Consider the following 10,890-nt stretch of genomic DNA (forward strand, 5'->3'; position numbering starts at 1 on the left):
GCTTTATTACTGATTGCATGTTCAGAAACTGCAAATATAACTTGTAGTGACTCAAAGTATATATTAATGATCACTAATTGTATACGTTTATTGTTATGATTGTAATCGTTGCATGTACAATGCATGACTAACTTATTTAATATCAGCAATCTCTTGTTTTAGACATTTATTTACACGTTTGCATGTACAGTTCATTCATTATCATGAAGTAGCTTGTCTCGTCATTCATTTTTGTTGTGTGCATGCACCATAATCTGCGTATAGAAACCATAAATGTAATATTTCGCCCATTTATTGTCGCAGCTCGTATTGAATTATTTTGCAGTTGCACTTTTCCTGCATGTTACTGTGACACGCAGCTGTAATTGAACACGTATAAGCCCGTGTTACTCTTAAGACTGATCGGATTATGATTCTGTTGACATGCGTAATTACGCATGGTAATGAATGTGCTACGCACGGGCGGGGCGGGGTCGCCTCCAGCTGCGGTGGTCCGAGGGGCTGATGCTGATGGATCCGGCTTGACAGAACAAGGTTATCCGCCAGGAGAGAGTCCGTCCATTTTCTTCACGGCTCCTCACTCACTCACTCACTCGTTCACTCGCGGCGGGCTCCGCTTCTCCGCGCACAGCAGAGGCGCAGGACGAGTCCGGGTTGCCGCGCCCAACAGAACACGAGATGCGACCGACTCCTGCAGCTGGCTGGGATGCGCGAGCAAAAACGCGAATGATGCCGTTTGCAGGAGATCTCATCTTTCTGCCACTTTAAGACGAGGATCGCAAAGAATCTCGAGGAGGTGCTTTTTATTTGCCGCACAGCAGCCGAGTGGATGTAGCGGGAAAAGTCATTTGCATGGATCTAATTAGCCTCCACCGATCGCTCGCGCGTCAACTTTTCCTTCCGACAATGTGAATCTAGGAAAAACGGCGCGCGTTCTTTGCGATGCACCACGCGAGAGGCTTTTTCTAACATCTCCAGGCAGCACACTGACTCGGTGAAGATGCAGAGGCTGCTGCTTTTGAGAACGATCTTTTTCATTGCAGGTTGCCCGCGTGTTTTGTTGCACGGAGAAAGCCGTAACGCGCACACCAAAGAACCGGTCACTCTTCGTGATGCCAAGCCCAGTGCCACGCACCCTGCGAGGCATCGAGCCTTTGACATCAAACAGACTTCAGAAGACCGCGCTAACTTGTCTTCGCACCTCTGGCTGCTTTTGGAGAGCGGAGGGAAGCGGTACGAATACAGACGTCTCTTGTCGAACAGAACGCGCGCGGTCACGGAGAGTGCCACGGACCTACATAAGCGCTCTCGGCGACATAAAAGGAAAAAGTTGAACGGCGAGATGCCTGCTGCCATGGGAACAGTAGCTGGACACAATAACTCTAAGCTGCATTCAACAAGCAAGCGAGAAAGAAACCACAGACGCAAAAGAGGCACAAAGGAACACCACAAGAAAGCGTTTAAGAGCTTGAAAAGGGGCCAGGATAAAAGCGCTGCCCCATTGACACCAGTCGAAACTTATTATAACGCCCTGACATCCTCTTTATCCATGTGGGAACCGATGCCCAAGCCTCTAGCGCTCACCTCCACTGATTTCCCGTTCGACCTCACCAGATATGCCGAGTTCCACACCAAACAGATAGATGACCCGTGGGACGCGACTCCGATGACCCCTCCGTACGCCGAGGACGAGGAGAGCGAGTTTTTCCCCAACCCTTTCTACCCCGTCACCAGCGAGACGTATGGGGCGTACGCAGTCACCATCGTTTCCATCCTCATTTTCGCCGTGGGAATAACGGGGAACATAGCAATAATGTGTGTGGTGTGCCATAACTACTACATGAGGAGCATCTCGAATGCTCTTCTGGCCAACCTGGCTATTTGGGACTTTGCTCTGCTCTTGTTTTGCCTGCCGCTCGTGGTGTTTCACGAGCTCACAAAGACCTGGCTGCTGGGCCAGTTCACCTGTAAAGTCGTACCGTACATTGAGGTAACGGATTCCACGTTCATTCATGACAGGTGTTGAATGTTTGCATGGGATGATAGAGGAAAAAAATCATAGAAGAAACTTTACATTCACGTATTTGAATTTCTTTCCTTTGTGGGACAGAGGAGGAGATGTTTTGGAAAATTGCCCAAAAAAAGTTTATAAAAGAAAAAATTTGAATGAACATAAACTTGAATGAATGACAAACAGTAAGATTTCTGCACTCAAAAAAAAAAAAAAAAAAAAAATTTATTAACAGCATCTATTTGATTCGATTTAAATTACTGTATTTTCAAAATGCATTTATGCAAATCGCTTGAATTCAATGCAAATGTTAAAAAAAAATCTAAAATTTAGGCCTACAATTTTTTTTAATTTACAATGAAAATCGGTGTTGTTTTGACCCCGTCGTTCTAAAAGATATCATCTTTTGTGTTCTTCTACATTGCAAGGGTCTAGTTTTTCACGCACAGGCAGCGTTAAGGCATCATTGGTAACTGGGTCTTGTTTCGAGACGCGTCAGTGCTCCCTGCATGCAAAAGATCTTCCACCCTGCCCTCAGGACGCCTGCACTGACCTCTGCCCGCTCCCATCACATATTGTATGGTGCAACCATGAGCGTTTACTTGAGGTGAAATCTGCAGCAGCGTCTCCTCACCACACCCAGTTTCAGCACGGCTCACTTTACACCACGCTTCTTCAGTGTCAAATAATTGTGGACTCATTTTATAGCTGGAAACCTGTCCTGGTGAACCTCACAAAAACACATCTAGGTCATATTTCTCCTTAAAATCAAATAGGGGAAAATATTCAATTATGCATGAAGTAAATTGCTTAAAGCAAGTTTTTAAGTATATGTTATTTATTTATTGCAGATTTTTGCCTAGATTTAGTTTATTCTAGTTCAGTTTCTTTACTCTAATAAAGTCAGTTCATTACTGCATTTTTCATTTATTCAATTATAAAGCATTCATTTAACGTAAAGACAGTACTGCCTTTACATTACAGTAATGAGAAGAAGAATGTCTTAGGTGCTGAACAATCATTTGATCTTAAAGGGATGAACTTTGAACTTTCTGTGGAAGTTTCTTCTGTTAAGCCCAAAAGAAGATATTTTGAAGAATGTGGGTAACTAAACAGTACCCACTGACTTCCATAGTTTGGAACCCATTCTTTAAAATATCTTCTTTCGTGTTCATATACATTATTTGACTCTCTCTTCAATGTTCCTTAAAACAGGCTTCATTTATTTTACTTCATTAATGGTTGAATTTAGGGTGTCATTCAGACCACTTGTAGCTTTTGTACCTTGAGTCTTTAATTTCAACAGCAAGGCAGCAGTACATTTGCTATTATTTGTAGTTGCTGTCGCAGGTACCTTTTAAAAAGGTGTATCTAAGTACCTTAAAAGGTACATATTAGTATCCAAATGCTACGTATTTTTTCAAAGGATGCAGGCCCCAGTCTAGCCTTCCTCCATTCAGGCAGAAAGGAGCTATCTTTGTTTACACACAAAATAGCTGTCCAGGGGCGTCACCAAGATGGCCACCGATTGAACCGTCTCGCCTTAAAGAGGCTTTGGTGAGACTCTCTCATCCGTTTGCCTATGAGAAGTAGACCGCGTGAGCGTGAAGGGTGTAAGGGGTTTTGGAGAGTCCTGCTGTGATTGTATGGGACAGGCAGAGAGGGCCAGGAGGCTCGGGCCTGACGATGGCGAAGCTGAATGAAAACGAGCCACTGTGCATGCGTGCATGTGCTCGTCCCTCCGGCGCTTCTGTGAATGCTGATCGCCGGCGACTGCATGCAAGCTAAGTGTCGGGTAAAGCCAGTCCTGAGGGCAGAGTGCTCCACAGGGAGAAAACGCCTCCGGCTCCATTACTCACACACACACACACACATGCGTGCTGGTGCGTGATAGTTCACGTGAGCTGGGAGTTTTGTCCAGACCAGACACTTTTCACTTTTGACGTCCCTTCGCCGGTCGTCTCCTGCGGAGAGCTGCTGCTCAAGGGTGGAGAAGTGTATTGTTGAGTTTTGCTCCACTGCAGGCAAGTTCAGCGAGCGCCGGTTGAACTTGTCTGATCATTGGGTTTGTTTCATCGGAGGTCTGACATTTCTCGCCGCGGTTGGTCGAGCGCATCTGAGGGCGGCGTGTCAGTGCCAGTGTTTTAACTTGACTTGTGTTTTGACTGGCCTTTAGGTTTTTGGAGATTGCATCAGTCACAACACACAGATTTGCAGGAAGGCCTTGTTTCGTCTGAGCAAACATGATTCAGATGAGTATCTGACAGCTGTCGGCTTTCAAGCGTCCTACCACTGTCATAGCAACATATGATAACATTCTGGATGTTTTAGGAGCTGGATAGCAACCTTAGCATCATGGTGGTGTGTTTTGATCTAGCAGACACCACTTAAAATATTTCCAGGTCATTTATTTTATTTCCATTCATTCTACAAACCACTTGTACTTGTTTTTATTTCATTTTATTTAAAGGTATTGCTTTTTAAATTTTGTTGTTTGAATTCTTGAGAGGTTTTTGTTGGCTATGTTCTATTAGTAACTTTTCTTTTTTTTATTGATATAATTTTCAATTATATTTTATTTTAACCGTTCTCCAAACTGCTTGTTTTATGGTCATGCAAGTTGGATTTAATTTAATTGTATTTTATTTTATTTTATTTTATTTTATGGAAACCGCTTGTAGCGTAAGATGCATTTAATTTGATCTAATATTATTGGATTTGCATTCATTACAGGTTTTTGTTAGATTTCTCTTCTATTATTAATCCACTTTGTGTGCGTGTTTTTGATCCAGGCTGTTAACTCCTCTTCTAATGCTCTGAATTTATGTGGCTGTATATGTATTTGTTTCATTCTGTGGTCATCATATATAACAATATTCCTCTAATAGCTTTTGCTTCTAGCTCGATCATGCCTCGTGCATCTCATTTGTCAATAAGTAAGAATTATTGCTTGTCCCTGCTGGCCGGTAGCCCAACAATGGCCTGCAGTCACCCTGTCTAAAAGCAGCCGTTAAACCAGATTAATAACCAGCACCTCCATCGTAGTGGAGAGCCTCTTAATCAGAGAATTAATGAGCCGTTAGTAAAGACCATTGCAGCCAACGCTATCATCACCTGCTGCTAGGAAACCTGTAAGCTAGAAAATGCCTCCAAACGCATGTGAATGTGAGATCAGACCGAGAGAGAGAGAGAGGAGACTGGTCGGGTTTCCAGAGCGTGAGGTGTGAGGAGACAAGAGAGACCTTAAATTTGATTACTGTGAAAGGTAGAAAGTGAGCTTCTAACCACATGATCACATGAATCACAGCCTGTGGGCTTGACTCCCTTTGAATTTATTTGATTTGCCATCCAGGAATTTTTTTTACCTTTATTTTAATAATGTATGTCTATGGTATTGATGTAAGTGAGAGGTTGCGAAGTGCTCTTCAGCCATACGTTATATTTATCATCTTTTATCTTGAATTGTTTTATTTTGTTTCACCATACTTACTCGTGTAACTAAAAACTAGAAAACTTGGAAGTGTTCATGCCTGTTTGGAGCCTAAGGAATGAATGGTATAAGCTAACCCCCGACACGGTGTATATATTCCTCATTTGCTCTTCAGGAAAAAAGTTTAAGTTAAATCTACCCGTTTAATTTTTGTTGTTTTAAATTGATTCATTGAATCAACTGATGAACTGATTCACAGAAATGAATCTAACTTACAAGCTAATGCCATTTCGTGAGTCCTTCTAATGCTCTCGCAAGGTTGTGTGAAGAAAGGGCCAAAACCAGTTGAATTACCGTTTTTCAGAAACTTTATGGGCCCAGAAAACACACAGGGGAAGCCAGCGGTAGTTTGCAGTCCACTTTTCTGACTTGCTCGTCCTGCGAGAATAATCCCCTCCTGCGCAGTGAACGTGCCGAGCGTAATGGGGCAGGATGGATGCATTTCACACCTATAGAAGTAATATAGCACCATTATAGCGTCTTAATGGACACAATGGTCCATAATGGATTCTGAACAGTCTGCTTTTGTCAAAATGATGAAGGATCTCAACGATCAGCTTTTGGAGATGAAAGAGGCGGACTAGTTTTCATTTAGCCGGCGATGCACAACCGCACAAGCCGCCGTCCGCTAATTGTCTCCTCCTTGATGCTGATGTGCCTGATTGCTCTGTAATTATGATAATGAAGACAAACACTTAGTTGGCTCTTTCATTTGGGTTTCGTATCATCCGCTGGGACGCAGCGGCTCGAACGCGGCCAAGAAGCTCTCCAGTTGTCTCCCATTCATTGCAGTTGTTTCTTTTGTGTCGCCTCTGTAAACACTCTTTCATTTCACCCAATTTATTGTGGCAATAGTCACGCAGAATGTCCCGTTTCGCAGTGGGAAGGGTGCGTTGGGAGAGTTTTAGGGCCTTCTCTGTTCAGGCTGAATTAATTGCCGGGCCTGCAGGAGGTTGACTGTCTGTCACAATAAAAGTCTGTAAAAACCAGAGCTGTTTGTTACTCGTTCGGCGAACCTGCTGCTATGTGCTGAATGATTATTAGGAGAAGGTTCCCAGCTGTAGGATTGGGTTCAGCGAGATGCCAGATATAATTCAGACTTTCCTTTCAAGCGGGTTGTTTACGCCACTGGCCTTACACCATTTACACTAGACTCCTACTGACACATAACGCAGCTCTCAAAGACATCGCAAACAGGGTTGGCATGATGCCGACCTTGACAGCTGATAAAAATAACAAAGAAATGTCATGGTTTTCAACGTTGTTTCTTATTTAGAAAACTAAATGGTTATTTAGTTAGCAATTGGTTAGCTGCATGGTTACTGCATACTAAATATAATGTTGCCTCCTGTAAATTGGTGTCTCTGTGTGTGTGTGTGTGTGTGTGTGTGTGTTAGTGAGTGGGTGGTTTGACATGTGTGGTGTACGGGGACACCAATTTATTTAATGGCATGGGTATGACAGAGGTATTGCAATTTAAAGGTGGCTTATGAGGACACTGCCAATGCCACTATAGTTCAAAAGGCTTAAAAAAACATACTAAATGATTTTGTTTGTTTTTGAAAATCTAAAACTGCACAGTTTCATGTAAGGGGTAGGTTTAGGTGTAGTATAAAAACCTATGGAGGCAGTGAGCTTCCTGCCTTGCATTTATATGGCTGGCTAGCATCCACTAGAGATTCTTGCTGTGTGCTTTCAGATTTTCTCTGAAACCCTCCACCTTCCCAGCTCCACTTGTATAGGTCTGCTACGGTTTATTTTATATGCTATTTGTGCAGCAGCAGTTTGTTTTAAATACTCACAGCACTGTATAACCATATACATTGGCAGCAGCTCCAGTACTTGTTGCAGCAGCCAGCAGCAATAATCTACAACTACAGCAGTAGGGTAGCAGATATACTCTGCCAAAATTATGCCACTATTTTCCATATTTGTTGCGTAATTTAAAGCTACAGTCCATAACTTTTGACGCTCTAGCGGTTAATAAACAGGACTGTGTGCATCTTGCAGAAGAACGTTGTAGCCGGAGCTACTTTTCTCTGATGATGTCTATGACGAATCAAGAAGGTACCGGGCTGCTCCCAAAACCAGTCTAAATAGTCTGAATATAAACACGTATTATAGGCGTACAGAAGTGATTCAGTACGAGTCAAAATCTGGAAAGCCAAAATCATGGTGTACTCGCTGCTTATATCAATTTTGTACACAAAAAAGTATATATATTTGAGTTTGATAGCGAAGCACCAGCACTTTTGCCACCCCTTTTATAACCAAGCGGCGTTTGTTTTTGCATTTGTCCAGGTGGCGTCTCTCGGCGTGACCACCTTCACCCTCTGCGCTTCTGCATCGACCGCTTCCGCGCCGCGACCAACGTTCAGATGTACTACGAGATGATCGAGAACTGCACCTCCACCGCCGCCAAGCTGGCCGTCATCTGGATCGGCGCCTTGCTCCTCGCCCTCCCCGAGCTCCTGATCCGCCAGCTGGTGTCAGAAAACGGCGAGGACGAGCCGGCGTCCGAACGCTGCCTGATCCGCATCTCCACGTCCCTCCCCGACACTCTGTACGTGCTGGGCCTGACCTCTGGCGCTCGTCTCTGGTGGTGCTTCGGCTGCTACTTCTGCCTGCCCACGCTCTTCACCATCGGCAGCTCGGTGGCGACCGCGCGGCGAATCCGTCGCGCCGAACGCGGCTGCGCCAGAGGCAACAAGAAACAGATCCGACTGGAAAGCCAGATGAACTGCACGGTGGTGGCGCTGGCGATCGTCTACGGCGCGTGCGTGGTTCCCGAGAACGTGTGCAACATGGTTTCGGCGTACATGGCGGCCGGCGTCCCTCAGAGCACCATGGCGCTGTTGCACCTGCTCAGTCAGCTGCTGCTGTTCCTGCGCGCGGCCGTCACGCCGGTGCTCCTGCTGTGCCTCTGCAGACCCTTCGGCCGTGCCTTTCTGGAGTGCTGCTGCTGCTGCTGCTGCGCCGGACGCCCTGCGGATCGCCACGCACTCCTCGGCCACGGCCAGCGACGACAACGAGCACGAGTGCACGACTGAACTGGAGCTGTCGCCGTTTAGCACTATACGCCGGGAAATGTCCAACTACACGGCGACTGGATCCCACTGCTGAGGGAGTCCCGTGCCTAGTACTGTATTGTACTCTAGAAGCACATGCTTTTGTCTTACTGTGTAAATACTTTGATTACCACCGGTGTGTTGCTCTTTAAAGAAGGTAACGTAGACTGAAAATGATGTAAGTACTTTTTTTGTATAATTGTCCTTAATATATATACATATAAATATATATGAATATACACTGAACTAGTGACTGCTTTAATTTTGCAGTTTTTTTTGCACTGCCAAACACTTTAGCTTTCTCTTCACTCTGTTTCCGCACTTGCACCGCGTCTACACCCGAGACGGTCGAACCGGAGTCACTCCGCTTCACATTGAGTCTGAAGCGGTGACTGTAGAGCTGCAGGTTGAAATTTAAGAAATCTGTTAATTAAAATGATGTTATTTTCAGGGGAATCCAAATGTAGGTTAAGTATATTTATTATTTAATTTTTAAAATGTTTAACTTTTTCAACTTTGAGCAAATAATTGATTTGACGTAAATTCAATTTTTTGATTTCAACAAAATGAGTGAACGAAGTTGTTAGCAAAAACACAATAATATTCAATAGTGTTAATAAAACCATTGTCGTGAAAACAGAAATGGAAAATATCGTTTGACAGAATGAATTGCAGCTATTTGTCCTTCATATTTCCAGGAATTTGTACACATTTTGACATATTAAAAATTCACTTTTTGTCTTAATTTAATGCTGTTTAATTGCCATTTAATTTTTACTATAATAACATAAATTTTTACGTAGTTTTTTTATTTCGATATAATTTTTTGGTAATTATTATTTTTTCCAATTAACTGTCAAACATTATCAAATCTGCAATGACCGAATGAGATTCATATTTCTGATGTAAAAAAAATTTTTTAACCAAAACATTTGATTTGATTTGAATTTTATTTTGGCCGGCAATAGATTTTCATGAAAATATCTAGAAATAATCACTTCCGATGTTAAATCGTCAGTCACTTTCCCATGACTTCCATTTTTCTTTAATTCCCATGACTTGAAAATCTCTTTTTCCAGATTTTCGTGATCGAGTAGCCCAGACGGTGTCCGGTGTAGACGCGGTGTCACTGTCGCACGGTGTGTTTCTGCATTTCTTGAAAGTAACATTTCTCTAATGTTTCTAAATGGCTGTGTGTTGCGTGCCGTGACCTTTCTCTTGATGAAGGTGATTCTTGTGAATCGTTCTTGAAGTCTGTAGAGCATCTGTACATGTCTTATACCTGTCAACACCCACACGATGCTCCTTCTAGTTAACGGTTTCTAAACGTTTTTATATAACCCGAAACGAAATGTCTCTTTAATAAACGAAACACGTTTGCTAAAAAACGGCAAACTGATATATGAAAGTGCCAGTGTGGTTGCGTGCATTTCTTTTGTAGCGTGTGCTAATCATAAAGCGGCTTTTGTGCGTCCGGAAAGATAATTCTGAATACAAACAGAGGGTTTTGCTCCAACAAAGATTTCCAATGTTTTCCTAAGCTGTCACACTCTTTTCCCCCTGCATTATTCAAGGCCAACGGCTCACATCCGTCCCGGCGTGCGTCTGAGGAATTGTTTATCCACATAAAAGCATTAGCTGTCAGGCTTCACACTGAACAGGCCCAGATGAGATCTTACTCCAAACATGGCCGACTCCCCTCCCACAAACCGGAGGAGGTGCTCTTTTGTGTTTCAAACGCATCTGCCGTATTTGAGGTGTCAGAAACGGAGCAATCTGCTATTTTTGGGACACTTTGTGGGAAGATTGTGACAGACAGGAACGTTTGTGTCGGGATGATTTACATATGAAAATGTTTCAGCAGAAACGCCACGCTTTGATTTGTTGCAGAGTAATCAGACTCCCGAAATTTGTCACCTTCTCGTTGCTTTATCTCAATCGTGCATGTGGGGGGAAAAAAAATCATTCTTTGAAGATCTGGCAATTTTGCTGAAATTGATAGATCTCACAAAAACACACACACACACACACACACACACACGAACATGTCTGGGTCGCGACTGGCCCCAAAACAATATCAAAAAATTTTTGCATAAAAAGGCAGGCGTATTTTTGTTACGCACATTTTCCCTTCAAATGTGCAAATGTCTTACTTTTGTAGTACAAAGTAATGTGCCAAACGTTATTTCATTACGGTGAACAATAAATCAAAATTGCTAGCGAAAATACAAACATTGCAAACAAAGTCCTTCCCGCTCCTTTGGAGTTAATAGCAAATATTGTTTTAATTTATAACAATTTTGTCAAATGTATTATATTTT

At 43.2% G+C, this 10,890-nt stretch overlaps 1 pseudogene; it reads left to right on the forward strand.

The window, feature by feature from the left end:
* The first annotated feature begins 383 nt into the window (after nt 1-383).
* LOC122335108 lies at nt 384-9,062 on the forward strand (annotated as a pseudogene).
* The last annotated feature ends 1,828 nt before the right edge of the window (nt 9,063-10,890 follow it).

This window comes from Puntigrus tetrazona, unplaced genomic scaffold, assembly GCF_018831695.1.
Source record: "Puntigrus tetrazona isolate hp1 unplaced genomic scaffold, ASM1883169v1 S000000717, whole genome shotgun sequence".
In the NCBI taxonomy this organism is placed as follows: domain Eukaryota; kingdom Metazoa; phylum Chordata; class Actinopteri; order Cypriniformes; family Cyprinidae; genus Puntigrus; species Puntigrus tetrazona.